The sequence below is a fragment of the Anomalospiza imberbis genome, chromosome 2 (genome assembly GCF_031753505.1).
Source record: "Anomalospiza imberbis isolate Cuckoo-Finch-1a 21T00152 chromosome 2, ASM3175350v1, whole genome shotgun sequence".
Taxonomy (NCBI): domain Eukaryota; kingdom Metazoa; phylum Chordata; class Aves; order Passeriformes; family Viduidae; genus Anomalospiza; species Anomalospiza imberbis.
Window position 1 is genome coordinate 6,508,879 of NC_089682.1, and position 20,504 is coordinate 6,529,382.

Consider the following 20,504-nt stretch of genomic DNA (forward strand, 5'->3'; position numbering starts at 1 on the left):
CTGGTAAAGCTAGAACTGTGTGGCTTCTTCCACAGTGTTCCTGGGAGTACCAATTTGGAATAAGAATCTTACCAACTTCGAAAGCGTTGATGCCACTGTCCCTTACACATCACTATTCCTGTTTTCTCCTCAGTTAAATATAGAATATTGCCTATCTAGAGCTGCATGAATTGGTGTTTGTAACCTGCGTGTGACTTGCTGGTGACTAATACTTTGTGCAAATTTAATACCAGTAAATATTACTCTGAGTTCTGCAGAATAGATGCCTATTTTAGGGAACTTCTTAGTACATTGTACCTGTTGCTTTTCTGCTAAACATATTTCTCTTCACTGTTTATGGTCTAAAGGAAGCAAAGTCATGTGAGCTGTGGGATAAACACACATTTAGGTCTCTGTGGCACAGTAGCATGCTGTTGTCATGTGATAATCTTCAGGCAAGATAAAATGTGCCCTTGGCTTTCAGATGTCTCTTGCAAAGCTTTCTTAACACTTGAAGAATTGCAAACTTTATTTTTGGTTGTTGAAAGGTGCTTCATTATCTAAGTAATTTGCAGAAGACTTATCTAAAACACCAATTCTGGTTTAATTTCAAATTTTTTGAAGACCTTAACTGCATCTGCACTGTAGTCTGGGCATTATGTTCAGATTTCCAGGCTTCTGAGTGCTTTAATGTCCCCGGATGATTTTTTTTTTTTTGGCGTCCACCTTAAGACTATATGTGTGTTTTTGTTGAAACTGGAGACTCTGCATTTTCTTTGACACACTTGTAACTTGCCCCCTTTTTGTTTCCAGGGTAAAGGTTTCTGCTGTGTAAGATAACTGTGATACCTTGTGTGGACTTGCTCTGGTTTTTGGGCTGGTTCTAGCACCTACAGGGGAGAAAGGTGGCTGTCATCTAAACTGCATGGCTTAGAGGGATAAATTGAGTATCTGATTCTTGAGGCACACAACAATGCCCAAACCATGCTTGTAGTCCAGATTCATAATCCTACAGGATTAATTGGTTTAAAACACCTATGAAGGTAGTTACTTTATTTTCTTTTCCCACTTGCCCAGGTCTGCTTGGGGACCAGAGTTACTTTCCCTATAGCACAGGCTATATCATCAGATATATATATAGATCAGAATATATATAGATCAGATATATATATAGATATATATAGATCAGAAACACTTTAAGTTTTCAGTATAGATATTTTAAGTTTCATATTGCACTTGGCTGAAAGGGAGGTGGGAGGGTGTGTTTACTTCTCCCAGCTGAATTCACAGGAAGACAAGCAGGAGATGGTGGGCAACAGGAGAGTGAATGAATTTTGATTCACCACCCTCCTGTTGCATATTAGGGTGTGATACAGGATCAGGTAGCTTTGTAACATCACCTCCATAATTGACTAATCAAGTGCCTTATTTTGTGAAGTTAACACAAATGCTGTTCTCCTCTGAAGTAAGTACTAACTGCACTTAGAAGAGTAATTATCTTTAAAGTAGGTCCTTGAGAAGGATAAAGAAGGATCACACTGTCAGTGCTGCGAGTTAGTCTTAGAAATTGCTGGCACGTGGCTTGTTACCCAACTTCTGGATCAAGCTGGCCTCATCCCTGGTGTGCTTTCACTTGTTTACTAGGTACTTGCCATTTCATGCTGGTGTTTTCTTTCCCTGATATTTTCTGCACATTAAGTACCCAGCATGAATCAATAACAGTGTTACTAAAGATGAGGGCCCCTGTTTTCCACACAGACCGGTACTACAGAGGGTGGAACTATGTGACAGCTTGAATTGAATTGCATGGCAAGGACATAGCAGGGCTTTCAGAGCCCAGCCATCAAAGATTATGTGCTGTAGGGGTATTGAGAGAGGCCTGCCTGAGTAATTTCACCCAGCATCAGAATTTATTAATATTTAGTCTTAAGTTCAGCTTAATCATATCTGCACTAAAATGCAATCTTTTCTGATTACCCATTTAGTTTCTGCTCATGTTCCAACTGCATTGCTAGTCAAATTGTTGATATTTGGCATGCCGGGGGTGTGCTGTTGCAAGGTGCATGCCCACTGTTTAGAAAAAGAGAATTAAGCTAGTTAAGAAACTGATAAAATAATTCTTTGATGGCTGTTGAATCCTTAACATCTCTACTACAACAATATTGATATGCTGTGAGCACCAGCTATTTGCTTCTTGAATGGCCGGGTGTATCTGTTCTGCACTTGTTCTATGCCCTGATGTGTTCCCGAAATGCTCCTGGGCAGCGAGTGTGGCAAACCCACTGCAGTGGCACAGGGGCTGTGACTGCTGAGAGGCACCCAGGACACACAGGTTTTTTCCCTCTCTTTTTTCACCTTTCTGTGCTTTGGCAGCCTCCTGCACTGTAACCCTGCCTCATGCTTTGAAATGTTTGGTTTGTGTCCATGCAGGCAGGTCTGGCTGTGGGTGTTTCTCTAATACCTTTCGTATGCACAGTCCCTTCCATATGTCTTGTAAAAAACAGAGCTGGAATCCTTTGGCAAGGTGTTTGTTTAACACCATGTGCCTAAACAGAAACTTCACTGGCACTGTTTGCTGCCTTTATATAAAATTCTACCTTACTGCTCATAAAATTGTGATTTGATGAATAAGTTAATTCAGTTTCTCACATTCTATTACCATCCAGAGGACAGTTACAATACACTGGGGTATGAGCATGCACTAACAATAGCTCACAACTGAATGTTACTCACTTGCAGAACAGTGTGGTCCTAATGCAGGCATTATAGAAATGTAGTTCATTACTTCCTAGCATACAGAAGCCCCTAGCTGAGGGATCTTAACTCATGCTTATACCCTTCCATGGAAGTTTTGTGCCACTCTTCAAAGCTGCAGGCTTCATTATCCCATCAATTTCATGAACAGTTTTCTTAACTCCTTATGAGACCTATTTCACTGTTGGCTGTAGAATGTATGTTGAATTAGTCTGCAGCTTGGCTTGGTAATTTTTTGCATGCTCAAATAAGTAATTATTTACAGCATCCTTTATGGATTTTTGCAGTTAAGTCAGTTTCTTATCTGTATCAAATCCTTCAAAGACCATGTCTGTGAGGTCAATGCAAAAGTAGGTCCTGGTTAAAGGTAACTGTGTTTGCATTTATCAGCAATCAAATTTTCAAAACGAGTTAGTTAGTTGGCCTTTGAGAATGAGAGTGGTTTTGCCTTTAGGAAATTGTTTTAGTAGGCTGTGCCAACTCTGTACCTCCCTAGGCTTGCTCGTACTAGCGTTCTCTGGCAAAGCAATTTAAGAAATGTCTTGGGCAGGATTTTCATAAATCTATTCAGCCCAATCAGAGGCTTCACTTAATAGAGCAATGTATAAATAGTGCGCAGAGTCAAGTGACCATCAGCTGGTCTGAATGGGTTTGACCACTACAGTCACAGGGTCTGAGGTATGCAGGAGCTGGGGTCACTGAAAACATGCTTTGCTGCAGAGATATCCTGGCTCTGCCGTAATTATGTAACTGCAGAGGAATTCATGTGTGTGAGAATGAGTTTTAATTGGACACCTGTATTTAATGTTTCACCTTCTGTGTCATTACTGTGTGCTCTTAAGAAAGAAGAGTTACTGCCTTGATTAACTTTCCCGTTTTGTGAAGTGGTGTGTATTGCAGTGCAGAGCTGAACTCCGATTGTGAATTTCCTTTATAAACTCTGTGCCTACTCGCTTGAAACAATGCACTGATCTGTTTTACTGAATTCAGAACTTAAGAGAGAATGGCTCTTTGCCTAAGTTCACATTAGGTAATTAGAAGTTCTTGGCATGCTTGGTAAATGCTGAAATTCCATTGTGTCGTACATAAGGCATGGGGAAATATTTCTTCAACTGCAGTGCCAGTGCACTAAATTGTGTTTTGGCTGTCCTTGGTGATGGCTTTATTAAATCTCAGCAAAACTGTCAGCTATGGACTTGCAGGGATGCTGGCTTGCTTTAATTTGGGAAGTTACTGAAGCATTATCTGAAGCATCCAGGTAATGATTTTTTTTTTAATTATTTCTATTAAAAGTATCCAGCTTCCCCACTTGTAAATACCACAGTATGGATTCTAAACAAACCAGTAAAATGGCACCTATTTCTTTGTGTTCAGTTCACTTGACAGCAGTGGCTATGCTGCCCAGGACAAAAACATTTTACCAGATTCAGTAGCTTCATTGGAAGAGCTATTGTCCAAACACAAGTAATTGGTATTTCCCTTCTTCCTTTCCCCACCCACCAAAATATTTGTACTGAATATCTTTCCCCTGCTTCATTACAGATTTTAATGCTTGTCAGTGCCATCCCTATGCTTAGAATGTATTAGCCCATGATGTGACTCTCACAGCAGAGCTGTTTGAGAGCCTGATTGTTCCCTTTCCTATCAATTCCACATCTAGACCTTTGATTTTCAAAGTTACATGTTTAATCCAAACCAGAAAAACCATGGTGGCCTATGCATCTGTGGTGTTTCCAGCCCTGGTTGATGCACTTCAAGATCATTCAGTCATATTAAACATACCTGGATTCAGCAAGTAAAGGTGTGAGTCTGTTAGGAGGCGATTGACAAGTTTTCTGATCACCTGCCTTTGTAGTTAATGCACAACACACATCCAGTTGTTTTTTTTCCTAATTTTAGCATGATATGGTGATGGGCTCAGTTGCATCTTGCTTTTTTTGGCAATAAACCTTTATATTAAAACAGTTCACCAGTGTCAAAGCTTTGCCTGTTGGATTTAGATGATAACAGATGGTGGGCTTTTTTCAGTAACTTGGTATTTTTTGCTTTCATGAAGCAGTGAGACTTCTGTCTGCACAAATACCAAACCCAGACACTGCTCAGGATTATGGTACAGCTCGAGGCTTCAGGTTACGTATGTGCAAAGAGCTCCTGCATCTCTGAAGTGTTCACAAACCTCCTCCCTTTCCCTTCCTGCAGGAGCTCTGAATTTGAAGTGGCCCAACCTTTTGTCATCTGAGGGGTTTGGACTTTTTCAGGCTGGCCTGCTTAGGGCTGGGATAAAGTTGAGGGCAATGCACACCCTTAGAAGTCTGGGGGTCCTTACTGAACTACTCAACAGCTGCCCCTCAGCATCATCTGCCCTAAAACAGAGGGTGATATCTGGGTTCACTGCTCTGCTCATCCCCTCACCTTACTTTTCCTCTTACAGTTCTCTGGCTACAACTCACAAATGACAGAATAGTTGATAATGTAACAAATAAAGTTTTTTTTTATTAAAATAAAATTTTCTAATTTAAAAATAACACTTGTACCACCAAAAGTCTTCATGTCTGAGACTCTTGGCCTCTCCTTGAAGGCACAGTGACCGTGCTGTCTCTGCCTTGTTCCAGAACCTGCTGGACTGAGGATGGAAGGGGAGATACTTCCTCTGAGTGGCCCCAAGCCCAAAGAACCTGTGGTGGAAAAGCTCTGTCTCCTTGTTTCAGGAGGGGTGATCCTTTTCCTCTTGAATACTTCCCTGGCTGGGAGGGAAGCTGGGGGTGTTGGGCTCTGAGGTTGGAAATGGCTTTAGCTCTAAGCTGCAGCATGGTGGCAATACTGCAGTGGGTTATGTTGGTTTGTCTTGAGGGGGATTGAAGCCAGGGAAGGGTGAGGTTATTGCCTACAGGAGTAGGGAGAAGTGGACAGGTTGCAGTGAATGAGTTGTGCAAATCTCTGCTCCAGTGGGGAAGTGTCCAGTTCCCAGCTTCTGTGCCACTGCTCTCGTGCCTCTGGTACCTGTTCCTGGGAAACCTCCCTGTTCTGCAAGCTCCAGAGGTTGGCGTAGGTACATAGGGCTAAATAATGCTTGTTCATCATTAATAAATGCTATTTGTGAAACCCTATTGTGGAAAAAAGTTCAGCAGTGCCTGCATGGTTGTGTTACAATGGGGGCATAGTGACTGCCACTCTTTGCCAGAAGTATCTGACAGCAAGCTCTTCTCTTACTTCCTTTGCAATTGACCAGTCTTGAATCACTGCTGATATTGCTAGAATATAATCAAACAGTGATAAAAGTGCTCAAAAAATTATTAAAAATACATAAAAGTTCTTACAGTCAGTAAGACTGACTGACTTTAAACACAGTTTTGGTTCTGTGTTTAAAAAGAAGGGGAAAAAAACCCACTTGGCAGGCTGATGGCTATTAAAATACTCTGTCATTGAAGCTGAAAGTCTTCCCAGTTCCCAGATAAACGTTTTGTTTAAACAAATACTTGAAATATTTAACAAACAGTTCTAATTTGATGGGCATTTTCTGTTTGTTTTTTACCAATACTGACAGTTCTTGCAATGAAAATCTTAACATGTGCAAGAGTTCAAGGAGTTACCTGGAGTATGTTTCAGCCACCACTGAAAGGCCAAGCTGGGCATGAATCCACTGGGGTTTTTTCTCAGATGTGCTGCACTGTGCTGGGGCAGTTCCTGAGCTGGCAGAGAGGAGCCAGGATTTCTTCATCATTTAACAACAGAGACAGAAGAATTTCCAACCACCATGAATGGGAGATTTTTATGCAAAGGCTTGATGATGTGCTGGACTGATTTCTAATAGAAATTGATTTTAAGAGTCTTTCCTTATCTCTGCTGAATTACACAGGAGTTGTACTTGTTTCCCCACTGCAGTGTGGGATATGTTTGCCTTTATGCCTATAAATTTACTTTTATCTGCTGAATGCCCTTTCTGACAGAGTAAGAACAGCCTGGTTTTGCATAATTCATGTTTTTTTTCATGCCATTTTGTACAATATTGTTGGAGGATTAAGAGTAAACTTAACGTGACTTTGGTTCTGCTATTATTCCACTTCACGTTTGTGAGCAGTTCTTATTATTGGTTTTGTGGGGGCAGGTCTTTAGTAATACATGGGGATGAAACAGTTTATTTCAGAATAAAGATGCAGGAACACTGTGAGTACTGTTTAACTCTAAAAGCCAATGACTGCATACCTGAGGTGACTGTTCTGGCAGCACGCTTTTCTGTTTGCTGTCCGCATGAAATCTGTGTGAAACCAATGGTGGAAAATTCTTTATTTACGAAGGCTAATCTACAGAACTCTTTCACATTAATGATTTTAATTTTTTTTTCCTGATTGTTTCTGCAGGTCGTTTTGGATTAATGCTGTGGATCAATCAACCCAGAACTTGTAGCTGCCCATCAGTCGCTCAGTAGTCAGTGTAGATTCTGTCTTTACAATCAGCAGCTACATCTGGCTACTGGGTCTCTGATGACATCTCCTACCTCCTGTCTAGACTTTCTGTTGGATTTGTCTCCTCTCCTGGGTGCAGAACAAGTTCACAGTGCAAACAAGTTAACGCCTGAGGTGTGGCCCCAAATAAAGGATTGGATATCTGTTGGATCTGCTTCACAGTGGGAATCCGATTAAATACCTGGATGTTGTGGCTTGGAAAGCAACGGCCTTTTCTGTAGCCTAGTCCTGGGGTTTACAGTAGTCAAAACCCATGAGAATATTTGCAAATTTGAGTTAAGAAGATAGATAGATAGGTGGACTTCACTTTTTTCAGTGAAGGATCTTTAGCCTCTCCTGCAAAGGGAAGGTATTGAAACACCTTTGCTCATTGCATACCTCCAGTGTGTTAGGGGAGGAAACTCTACTGTGAACTGGGTGTGCACAGCTGGTTTTTATCAGTTCTGTGTGAAGACTGTCCAGGTTTGGGGCATGAACCTGGCATACAATGTAGATTTCTGTGTTTGTTAAGCAACAGCTACATTGTCTGCTGGGTTTCCAGCTGCCTGGAAATACAAAGAGGAGGGTTATCTACAATTTTTTTTTTTTTTTTTTTTGGACAAGTTACCTCCCTTATGTCTCTGAGGAAGACAGTGCAATTCATGTCCACTTGCTGCCTCTCCCTCTCTTCTCACACAAGGGATCCAGCTGGTGTCAGCTAGAGCTTGGAGACAGGGTAGAGCTGAAAGAACTAGTTAAGAGGATAAAATTCAAGGAACTGAAGTGTGGAGACACCTGAGCATGAGTAGATGTCAGGCAGAAGCTAATGCCTGCTTTCTGAGTATCCATTAGCTTCCCTTGGTAATGGTGCTTCGCTTTTCTTTCTTTCAAAAATCTTCAGATGGAAAGCTATATATGTGTGTGCTGTGCAGTTATGGAATTCTTTCTGGAGAAGGGAGTAGTGGGGAGCTATTTATAGGCCTGACTTTTTTTTTTTTTTTTAAAGTATGCTGTGTATAGTGTGACTTATATGCAGAAAGTGCCTAGAAATAATTGGGGAGGAATAAGATAATGTCTTGAGTGATGATTGTCATTTAGTGGTACCAAACCTAATATGCTGTACTTGTGCATCATATCCAGCACACAGTGAGAAAAGGCAGTTTCAGTTTGAGAACATTAGGCCTGGAATAGCAGGGGACTGTTGTCCTTCCAGACCTGGTCTGTAGTCACAGCATAAATGGGGAAGCTTGTACATCACATGTCTGTGCTGTTAACCCTTCACTGGTGAGCTCTGGGCCACTTCCCTATGGAAATCAGGAGAGTTGTGATGGCTGCTCGGCGTGAAGGAATGGATGGTTTGGCTAAGCTTGTCTGGACTTTACAAAATGTGATTTTAGATCAGCAGGCATCCAGAACCCTTCCTCTGGAAGGGCAATACTCGGGGGCTGAAGGGCTCCCGAGTGAGTGTTCCTGTTAAAAACTGTGTATTTTATTAAAATGAATAAAACTTCTCATGCAACGAACTTGTGTGTCTTTTCTTTTTTATATCAAACTTAGGTTTTCACCAGGTTGTTTGGACCTATAAAGGGACTATAAAGCTGTTCATTACAATGTCTGATGTAGACAGCCCCTCAATACTTGTCAGCCTGACTGTTCTCACAAAATACGCATTCACTTATGCATTTGTACCTTAAGTAAAAATGTACAGACAATTACCAACAGCCAGTAGTTGGCACAACTAATCACTCCCTATTGAAATAACTGTGGATTGTCTAGATAGCTTTGAAAACTGCTTGTTAAAGCTGAACAACTATTTATCCTTTGCTTTATGTTATTTTCCTCAGTGCCAGCCTGTTGGCATCTGCATCTCTGATATTGCAGAATTGGTAGGGACTTTGATATAGTTGAGTCTCTTTCTTAAATTAACTGGCACATTCTCAGAGGTGTTAATGATGTTTCATTCCATAGACCCTCCCAAGTCCTGACCAGCATATGCACAATGGTCCTAAAAGTGGTAAAAAGTTACTCTCTGCAGTGTTTTTGTGGCTCATTCAGCTTCAGCAGCATTAAGATATCAGCAGCTTTTATTGCATAGCTCTGTTCCTCCGTTTATGGTTGTTCACCTCGACCATTAAGGGTCGTGTCAGAATAAGGTATGTCTGCCCCAAATGTGTATTTGACAAACACCATAAAGAATTGAAGAGCAGATCAACCTAATGTTTAGCATCAAGCCCCTCTCCTATTCAGTTTCACTTCCTCATTGTGTTTCAGTTAAGCTTTACCATGTTGAAATCCCCTTTGTGGGCAGGTACTTCTGGTTCCTCTTATTTTCTGTCATGCTACTCGGTTTTGTATATGGACACCTCTAAAATAAAAAAAAAAAAATTAAAAAATGAAAAAACCCCACACACTTTGCTCTGTTTACCTTGCTCTGAGGTTCTTACTTTGTTTTCAGTGTCTGGCATAGCTAATAGAAGCATGTAAAAGTGGTTACTCTTCCTACTGTGATATTTATTTATCTTTTTTTTAGTTCTTTGTTCCTTCTGTATGGATTTCAGTGAAACTGGCATAAGTGCATGACTCTTCCTTCCTCTCCCCTGCTGAGGATGCCTTTATTTCTCCCGGTTAAACTGCTGCTAACTGCAGCCACAAGTCCTTCTTCAGCTTCAGTGAAAGAAACTGGATCCTGTGACATAACATTTTCCACCTGTTCAACCTTAGTGAGGTTCTCAGGGTTTGCATTTTCTTTGTGCTTGTGCTCCCAACAACACCCATGGCTATATTGTCATGATGTTTCTCTGCTGTGATGCTCTTGAGTGTGAGACTGAAGGTGAAGGTTGTTCCTCAGACAGGAAAGTGAGACCAAGACTCTTGCATGGCCAGAGCTATCCCTCTCTTCACAGCACCCTCTGTTTGCTGTGAGGGGAGTGAGGCCCTGGCACAGGTGGCCAAGAGAAGTTTTGGGTGCCCCATCCCTGGAAGTGTTCAAAACCAGGTTGGAAAAAGCCCTGAGCAGCCTGGGATAGTGGAAGGGGTCCCTGCCCATGGCAGGGGGTGGACTAGGATGATATTTAAGGCAGTAAATGGTGAGAACACAACTGCTAAGAATCTTGATTGTATCCCTTCAAAATGCAGAGCTTGGAGTTTGGCATTCAGACTTGATTTCCCCCAAGTGTTCCCTCTTTCCTGCCCAAGCAAATAATGGGAACTAAGATAATAGTGGCAGTTGGGTCTGTTTGACCTGTAGATAGAAGAGGATCACAGTACTTTCCTAACTTTCTATTTTCAGTTGCATCTCAGTTTATGTAATATCTTCCCACACTGATATTTCTTTCCATCCTCTGACTTGCTTTTAGAATTGACTTGAATATCTATTTAAATCTTAATAGGAGGAAGAACAATATTTTTACTTTCTGGCTCCAGATAACTGCTAGGAAAGCCTCACTGCCTACTATTTCTCTATTCTGTGACAAATACTTCTGTAGACTCTAAGCTTTGTTTTCTTGGCTGTGTTTATTCTTGCTATGCAAATCAAGATTAAGAGGGTACATTTAGCCCAACCTTGCTGTACTTGCAGCATATCCTTCCGTATCAGTACATGGTAGCAGAAAATACATTCTGTAAGTTTCTTAAAAAAGAAAAAAATCCAAACAACCCTGCAGCCATTAAGTTTCTGAAATGGCAATAACCAATATTAAACCTGAGACAGGGATACTAAAACTCGAAACTATTATTTTTGTAGGACAGAATAATGACTGGGTTTCTTTAATTGCCCAAAAGTGTGAACAGCCATTCCTAATGGGAGAGCTCCATCCGTTGGATAGGTGGCTTGTAATTAAACTATGGAAACCTGTAATTTGGACTTCTGTTGTTGTCCTGGGTAATTGAGAAGATTTTGTGTCCTGTGCACAGCTGCTTTTGGGGACTGTGTGGCTGTTTTCCCAGCTCCTCTCAGCACGAAGGAATTCCTTGAGGAGTTACCTATGGAAGGTCAGGGCAGAAGGGAGGTGTTGAGGGTTTTAGAGCAGTCTTTTGGAGACCTTCCAGCAGGTGCATTTTCTTGCCCTCACCATGAGCTAGCATTTTCCAAAGGCACAAACACACTTGGGACTCCTCACCAGAAGTGCCCTCTTCACAACGTGCTTTGGTGTCTGAGTTGAATGATGTTGGTGTGCTCGTGCATTTTTACTCTGAAAATCTCCCACTGGTCTCCTGAAGTGGTGTTTCAGGCAGGCTGAGCAGCCCTGGCTCCTTTATCAGATGTCTCTGGGCCTCTCACGGAGGGTTGTAGCACAAGTCCTGTGGCATAGAACTGCTTGTGTGCAGTGCTACAGAGCCTGTCTGCCTGTGGGGTTTGTACTGTGATGTGTTGCTTTGTACAATAAACTGAAAAATGAGACCTTGCTTGTGGGTGTTTGCAAAACAAGCCTCTGCTAAAGAGGTGTTTAGCTCAAGTGGTCCTTGGCATTGGAGAGCCCTGCAATTTCTGAATCTGTCCTGTCCCTGGCTAGCCAGCTACTCGTAAAAGCAGTTAACCAAAACTGTGGAAAGCCTTGAGAATCCAGTTTAATGCTGACGTTTTTCTCCTACTGTGTGGCTTTACAGTTCCTAGTTGTAGCCCACAGAAAATGCTGAATTGTTTTAGGAGACTGCTCTAAGGCAGTGGTGTGGCTCTGACTGGCTGTACAGCAGTGAGTTTTAGTTCAAAGGCTTTGTAGAGCAGTTGCTGCTCCTACACATTAGCAAACTTTATCCTTTCAAGTTGGTAATTTTTCTATCTACTCTGAAAGTCTTGTTCTGTAGGTTGCTAAGTAACACTTGCACGTATTTAATTTTCCATGTGCTCTGAATGCCAGTCTTCCATGCAAAACACCTTTCCAAAATTAGTGTCTGTCAAGCTCCTGAAAGGTAGTGGTGATGTGATGCAAGTCAATCATGCTCCCTGCTGTAGGTGTTAATTCTCCCATCTAAAGGCACTTGCAGAATCACTAATATGGTGAATCTCCAGTTCCTTTTACCTGCAAGAAAACAGTATCTTCTGAAATACTTGCACACTAATTCCAGAAAGAGAAATGAATTGCAGGGGGCCCACTTACAATAGCAATTTGTTCATTATGGTGATAACATATCATTTAAAGCTTAGTTTTCTTTAGAGTGCAGAGTTCTGAAGGGACCTGGACTGAATCATTAGGTAGGTAATTTTCCTGTGCTCCAAGGCTGGCTGACCACTGACTTGGTAGGTGCTGAGGATTTTAGAGGGGGCAGGCATCATGAAGATGTGAGGGAAGGGTTGATGAAAAGTGTAGGAAACTATCCCTTTCTTTTAACCTGTTTCATCTTGTAGAAAGAAGGATTGCATCTGCACTTTCTCTTTCCCCACCTCTAGAAATTCAGTGTACTGTTCCACTGGACATATGTGCTATACCAGACACTTCGAGTATTTTTCTTCCTGTTTGCCTGTGAGTGCTCCCTGGTTGCTTGTATTGTCTAGGCAGGTGGGCTGAGCCTGTTTTGAGAAGAACAGGGCACTGTGTATGCTGAGACCAGGAGCTGCTATTCTTTCCTTGAGCACACCTTCTCTGTTTCATGGACTTCACACAGCAGAGTGTCTTGTACCCTTCCGTGGAGAACTCTGGATAACTGCAATTACATGCAAAACATCCACATAAAAGACATTATAATCATGGCAGCACTTGAGAATCCAAAACTACCAGAACTGTGTAGCTGCAGCAACAAATAAGCCAAAAATGAATGAATTTGAAAATAAACAAACCTACCTGTCACTGTGTTTTGTAACCTCTGTGAGCCCAGGCAACTGCTGCAAAGCACCGTGGCAGGGTTTGTCATGGTTACTACAGAACTGACTCAGGAGGTGTAGGATTAGTAATTGCAAAAACTCTTCCTAGTGTCTCCCTCTATTTACTTACAGACAGATTAGATGGCTAAAGATGTAAAAGTGAGCCCTACCTGTTGCTGAATGGCCAATCTGCAGTGCTCTGCAGAAGGTTCTTGATCCTTTCTGCCACCCAATTCCTCCTGGCTGTGACAGCCACCCGGGTATGACTTGGCTGCTGATGGATGTTTTAACTGCTCTCAGTTATTGCTACATTGGTCTCATTATCAATCCCCTGAAACTTTTATGCTCTTCTCAAAAGCCATCCCCAGTTTTTCCTTCACCTGGGGTGAATAATGCTAAAAGAAGGATTTGAGGTACTGGTTAAGAGGGATTTCAGAAGTCAAATTTTCAAGGAGGATTTTGACCTCAAGTGAACTTTCTAGAAATTTAGAAAGACATGGATTTACATGGTGGAATAGGCTGCCAAGATCCTGGGTTTCTTTGTGTTTAGCAGTGTTACGAAAAACAAAACCATTCCAGTGGCCAAACTCCCTTCAGTTCTCCCCTAACAACAAGGACAGTGTGATTTAATGTGTTCTCTTGGATTCAAACTTTTGCTGTGTTGTGGGACCACAAAAGAAAGTTGCTATCCAGAATGCATGTTTTAAGTGTGTCAGATCTTCATCTGCCCTGTAACATCCCTGTTTCTCAGATGCAGAGTTTGGGCATAGTGAAATTAAAAGCCAGTCTTTCTCCCCCCTTCTCCATGTGAAAATCAGATTTGAATGGAAGTCTAAAATGCTGCATCTCCTGACTAGCTTCTCAGCCCTGAGGGAAAAACCTGCAGAGAACTGAAAGTCATTGCTGTCTTTATTTAAGAGAAGTTGGAAGGCAGAGGAGAGGATCTGAGTTTTGGAAGGTTTAGAATGCTGATCAGAAGAGAGAGTTCTTGTCTTTACTGACACAATCTATATAAATATGAATATAACCCAAGGAAGTGGGAGACCCGAACTTATTACCATGGATTGTCCTGACCCCTAATTTTTAGACTGCTGGGCAGAGGGGGTTGCATTCCCCTAAGAAAGTAACATTACTCTGCTTCAAAGAAGTGGAAGTTCATACACCTGAAGAGTAGAAACACAGCTGTGAGTTAGTAGTGGTCAAAGCAGACAGGACTGAAATAAAGGGTGGCTTGAGGTAGGAAACCTGCTCCTTAAATGTTGATTAAAGAGCTCCTGGCTGCAGCAGCCCTAGGAGCAGGACTGTTACAGTGGTGTTTTGCTTCTCAAGGAACTCCTCCTAGCAGTGCATTTTGTTTTTACCCCCGTTAAAGGGCAAGATGAACTTGGTCCCAGTGTTTGTGATGGGAGAGGACACAGGACTGGAATCTTTCCTTCTGCTTTCTTGTGGTTCTCTGAACTTTGCTACTTACTCCCTGCCCCAGAACAGCCAAAGTGGGAGTAGGACTGTTCCCCCCCTCCAAATGTGGGAGGTACAAAAGACTAAACCTGAAAATTTATCAGATTTTTAGTCATCTAAAAAACCTAAGTGAACAACAGTATTAATTTTTTCCGACTCTCACACACCACACAGTCTCAAGAAAATGGAATATAAAGTTCAGACCTCAGCAGATAATGCTGCAGGGTGCTCTCAGACACAGCTGGTGCTTTGACTGTCCATAACTGGGACACCAGGAACTCCAACTGGAGTTTATTAGGGTCTGGTGTACAAAGACAAGCACCTCTATGGGTGTTCATTATGTGTAACACTCTCAGAACAGGAATATAAACTCAGAAAGGGATTTAACTACAGTTAGATACTTCCTTGAGTGCTGTGTTGACATTCATTGTTTATCTGTTCAGACTAGTCATATTTGGAAACACTGTTCTATTCTGACATATGACTTTTCCCAGGAGCAGCAAGACTCACAACGAAGATTTCACAATAAAGAAAATTCTGTTCCTCTTTGTGGGAATGTTATAGTAAAGCCATGACAACTCATTTGGCACTAGATTGTTTTGTGTTCAGCAAGGATTCCCCCTCCCCCCTATCCCTACACATATTTGATGTGTTTCCATGTGTTGAGGTTTTGTTTTGGTTTTTTAAATATTTTTTGTGGTTTTTTTTTTTTTCAGAAGGGTGGGGGTGGATCATTTTACATTTAGCCTTCCAGCCATCAACTGAGAAACCAAACCCTGCAATAGGTATGAAGAACCCGAGTCCAGGCTTGTGTGTTTCAGTGTCACCACCAGCAGTGGAGTTGCTCCTAATTTATCACCACGTGAACAAGTTCAGCATCAGTCCCCTGGGATCTGCTCAGCTGGTGCAGCACTGGAATTACACATCTTGCTCCAGGCAAAGGGGAATCACGGTGTGAAATATTGAGAGGTGGCACAAATCCACAGGCAACAGCTTAAATACCAGGTAGCAATTCCAAACCTGCATGACTGGAAAGCTGAGGTATCTGCAGTAACCTGTGAGGCCAGTAAAGATCAGACACCAGTATTGTTCCCTGGCTCAGTGTCAATGCCATATAAGCCTAGGGTATATTTGGAATTCACTGGTACTTCTGGAGGTTGGACTTCTGATGTCTGATCTTCTTGGACTTTTTTTTTAACTGCAGTGCTCAGCGTTGAAGTGGGAAATTATTTTTATGATGTTGCACCAGATCCTTTTCCAAAGTACAAGGCTAATTAACCAGGTTTCAGTGAATTACACTGGGGATGACAGTCTAGCAGCTGAAAAGTCATTAGGCTTTTTTGCAACCTTCCCTGGAGATAAAGTGGTTATTTTGGGAAGAATACACATATGGTGAAATCTGGTCCTCAGTGTAGTTCTTGGAAATCTTCCTCATGATCACAGTTTGCACCCACCTAAAATTCCCGAGTTATAAAGAGGGCAGCATTTTCCTGCCTCAGTGTTTACTGCCCCATCTAAAAACTCTCACTATGTATTTAGGAGCTGGAAGAAGCACAAGGTTACACTTTCAAAGAAGAAAGGAGGAAGATAGGAGGTTTTCAAAGATGTGGCTTTGTGAGCATAGCAAATAAAAACCCAGCGGTACTGCCAAGACTTCTGAAGCTTTTCTGAAAAAGCTGGTAGGCCAGCCTTAGCCTAAATGTGTTTGCTGCATGCTGCTGAAACTATAGTTCAGGTTATGTTGCTGTTGCTATTCTAAACCCTAGGAAGTGGGTGTTTATAAGTGCAGTCAACATTCCCTCTGAGCAAAAAGCTGGCCTTAAAAGGGAGTTGTCCCAACAGCAAGAAGGATTATTTTAAGAAAATAAAATGCTAAATTTTTGCTGTTCAGAGGAAAAAAAAATAAGAAAAGAAGAGGAAGCAAACCCAGGGATGGAATATTACAGCATTGCCCACACACAGTTTTTTTTTTTTTTTATTTTCTTTAGTGGCTTTTATCCAAGGCCATTCAGTACAAACAATGATCATTTGTGATGGAAAATGAGTAAAATGCCTTTTTTTTGCACATTTAATTAACTTGTTTTGTTTAATTAGGGAAAATTACAGTAGCAAATGCACAGAAATGCATTGTTACTGATAGCATTATCATATTTTACTGCTCACAGTCACTAAAGTCAAGAACAGGCTCCTGGTGTTACACTTGCACTTCTGTTTTGTTCAGTAGCTCCCAAAAGGTTTTGCTAGAGCACTGGAGAGACATGGCAGTGAGTCAGCCCAGGGGATACCCTCCCAGCCTGCCACTGGGAGGGAGGGATGCTGGCTTCAGGTGAGATGGAAGGAGGAAGCAGGTGGGGATGGATCTAATCATGGTGCCTTAAACTCCTAGGAACAATCTAATCATTGTGTCTTACACTCCTAAGACTGCAGGAGCCTGCTGAGACAGCTGCCTCCGAGCAAGGTGTCCTAAGTCACAGTTTAAGACATGGACTATGCCACAGTCCATGACAGGGACGCATAGTCCACTTCTAGACCTGGCTTTATTTAACATTAATAAATCATATGATTTCCAGACATCTCCAGTTTCTGTGACATCTACTTTTCTTCTTTCAGGTCTGATGCCTTCTGTCCCTTTTAATCTCTCTCCTGTGCCTCCCCTGCACAGGGATATTCTTAAGGCACCAACTCATTGTCAACAGAAAGTGAAGCTGCTGCTGGGATTTCTCATTCCTGACCAGAGTTTCTCATTCCCTCCTCAGCTGCTGTTTATGGCAAGATGCTAGCATTTTCTGTCAGCTTCTTCTGGGTTTCTTGACCAATTGGGTGCCTTCAGAAAAATCAAGCGCAGTGCTCCAGTGGTGTGGGTGTGCATGTATTTACCCATCCAGGTATCACTAATGCATGTGTGCTGTGTGACAGGGGGAAGCTGAGGAGCATCTGCACAGGATAACCACTTAATTCCTGTAAAGTACATGCATTAAAATCCTGGCATCTGTAGTCCTCTTAACACAAAATCTCTCAAGTGAAACTTTTGAAGAAAATCATACTTTGAGCCCTTGGGATTGTAAAGCAGGAGCAGGCCTTTTTTTTTTTGGCCTTCTGAACATGAAACAAAAATAAACCCTTCAAACGATAACAATTTATCTTAAAAATGTATTGGGAAGCATAGGAAGGCAAAGAAATGAGGCAAGATTTCTACAAAGAGGGCTGCAGTCAGACCATTTGTACTGCACAGTATGAAATGCACACAGGGCTCCTAGTGACTACAGGTTGCAAATCAGTCCCTCATCCCCTGCCTCCTGCCACTCCAATCTGAGTTAGCATCCAAATTGTTTAGGTTGTGTTCACCAGTGAATTTTCTTTTCCCAAAAAAAGAGGGAGAGCTACATCAGCCTGTGCTCATCAAGGAGGGCAGAGTGTTCTGCAGCACCAGCTCTGGCACTGCCAAACCCAGAACTGGCTCTCATGTCTCAGCCTTACTGCGGTCTTGTTGTGCTTTGGCTGCAGTTCACTGAACAGGATGGTTCTAGCACACAGGACAAAAACAAGGTGAAATGCAGCCAGGGTTGCACAGCTGACCTTGGTGAACTGCTGCAATTAAAGCTAATTTGTTGTCTCACTCCTCTGTGCCATCTTTGTATCATGGTGCCACTTGGCTGCTAATGATGCTGTAGTTGAAGCTCTTGGTTGAAGGAGCATTTGTGTCTGTGCATTGAGGTTTCTGTCTACATTGGTTTAAGTTTTATAAACTTTTTTTTTTTTTTTTTTGGTGCTAATCTGCCCATCACAGCATCATTTTTGGTATTCCTCCAAAACTGTGAGGATAAGGACTGGTAAGCCAAAGAATACCACTGAACAAAGAAAAAGTCACAGGCAAGAAATGCCTAGAAATGAAGAGCTCTCAAAATATTTTCTCCTTGAATATTCAAAGTGAGGACATTAGGGTGGAGAATTTGGGGGAGGACTGCAAATTTCCTGTAGTAACTCACAAGGGGCAAAGTTGGAACTGCTACTTCGATTCTACTCTTTTATGATCAATTGTGATGTAAATGCTGATGGCTGCCTAACAGGCAAAACAAAGTAGGGAAATGATGAGTCATTTGTACTTGTAGTTTGTCTGAACAAGTAATGTGCAAGTCAAGTTTCATTTAAGTGCAGCAGAACTTTCCCCTGAGGATTATCCTTGCAAGGCAGGGCAGTGGAAGACCAAGGAGGGCTTTGGATCTGCAGCCATGGACAGACAGCCATGAACAGACAACCTCTCAAACAGACAATTTCCATCATGCCAAGGCTGCCCAGCTTCAGTGCCCACTGTTCTAGAGACACTGAAATACACGTGGCAACAGCCTTTACCGGAGTTTGTTGTGTTATGTGAGTGGATTTTTTTTGTTGCTCTTCAAGGACATATTTCTTCTGATGTGGGAGAATACATCCTCCCTGTGGAGAGGAAGCACCTATACCTCTCCAGCAGCTGGGAGGAACTGGCTGGCTGCCCTTGCCATCCAAGAGGTTCAAAGAAGACTCTGTCTCACTACCTCATCCTGCTCCAAACTGCAGCTCAGATGGCTAAAGCGCCTTTAACATTTGCCTTATAAAGCAGCATCTAAATTACCTCTCTATTGATTATCTTATGCCCTACTGCGATTTTTTTTTATTAATAAACAAAGGTCCTTTAGGAAAATTATTTTCTTCAGCAGCAAAATACTTTCATCCTCCACAAAAGGAAGAATGCCTATACTGGTAATCCAAGACACAACAATTGTTAGGAAGTTTGTAGCACAACTCCCAGTGACTTCAGCAAACCCAGAAAGGAAAGCCAAAGCTCACGGAAATCTCCAAAGGTATCTGCGGTGCTGTAGATGAACCTAAGTGTGACATCCACACTAAGTGTACCCATCTGTAGCTCAGAAATATTGTCCTTTTCCTGGCAGCTGTTCCGAAGGCTGATCTGAAGCCTGGTCCAAGATGCCTGCTGTCATCTGCTGGGATGTTATTGAAATAGATGCATGGGAAACAAGTCATGGTTGTTCAAACTAGCCAGAAACTGGGGGAAACCAATTTCAGAAGCCAAGGTGCTGTGTGTGTGTGTATATAGCAAAGGTACAGTCCTTTGAAACTGTGCAGTGAATAGGATACAGTTGGAAACGTGCTGCAAAGGGAACAAGAACACAGTCTTGCAGTTTTGAAAACTACTGTTTGAATAAGTAATCCAGTTCCCAATTCAGACCTAAAATAGCCTTCCTGTTAGTGCAGTGCTGCAGTCTGTCACAGTTGGCAGCGAGAGTTTTCTCTTTTGGTTGACTTTAGGTTTAAGTAATAATAAGAATATGCCCAAAGAGCAGTTTCTCTTCACAAAAGGCCTTTTTTTTGCACATTATTTATTAAAGGGTGGCCCCATCATTTCAGTGTTGTACAGTTACATGTTTTAGTAAATTTCCACTTATAATATGAGGTGCCATTTGAAACACAAGTATGTTTTCTTCCTAAGTTTTGGTAAATGTCTCTTGGACATCTGCTCTTAGTCCCAGAAGGTAATTTTGTACTTAATCACCTGGCTAATAAAGATTAAAGGTCTGATTCAGATCTTTGTTACAACTGGTGGCATAAATCAGTAGGAGTATTACTGACTTCGGGCTTTTTAAAATTCTGATTAAATTACTAAGGAAAAACTTAATATTACTTAATGAAAGGAGATGCCAGGTAAAGCAGAGGGAAATGTCCTATTATTCACTAAACAGGGCTTCAGTGAGTCAGCGACTCAGTCAAAGGCTCCTGGAACAATTTAGAAAAAGTTGACGGAGGAACCCCAGGAGATTTGGATGGTCCCACTATCGCTGAGCAAGCACGTACAGTCAACCAGCATCAGCCAGCAAAGCACCAGGGCACATGAGTGGCAGAGAGCAGCTCTAAACCACATCTGGGGATTTCTCTGAACAGGCATTTCATGAGACAGAACTGCAGTGTTGGCTGTGGGGCAAGGGATGGGTTTTGGAAGCAGCAGGAATAATCAGAAGTGTAGCTGATCCCAAGGTGAACCAGGAGCAGTGCAGCTGGGAATCTCAGTCATCAGTGTTCAC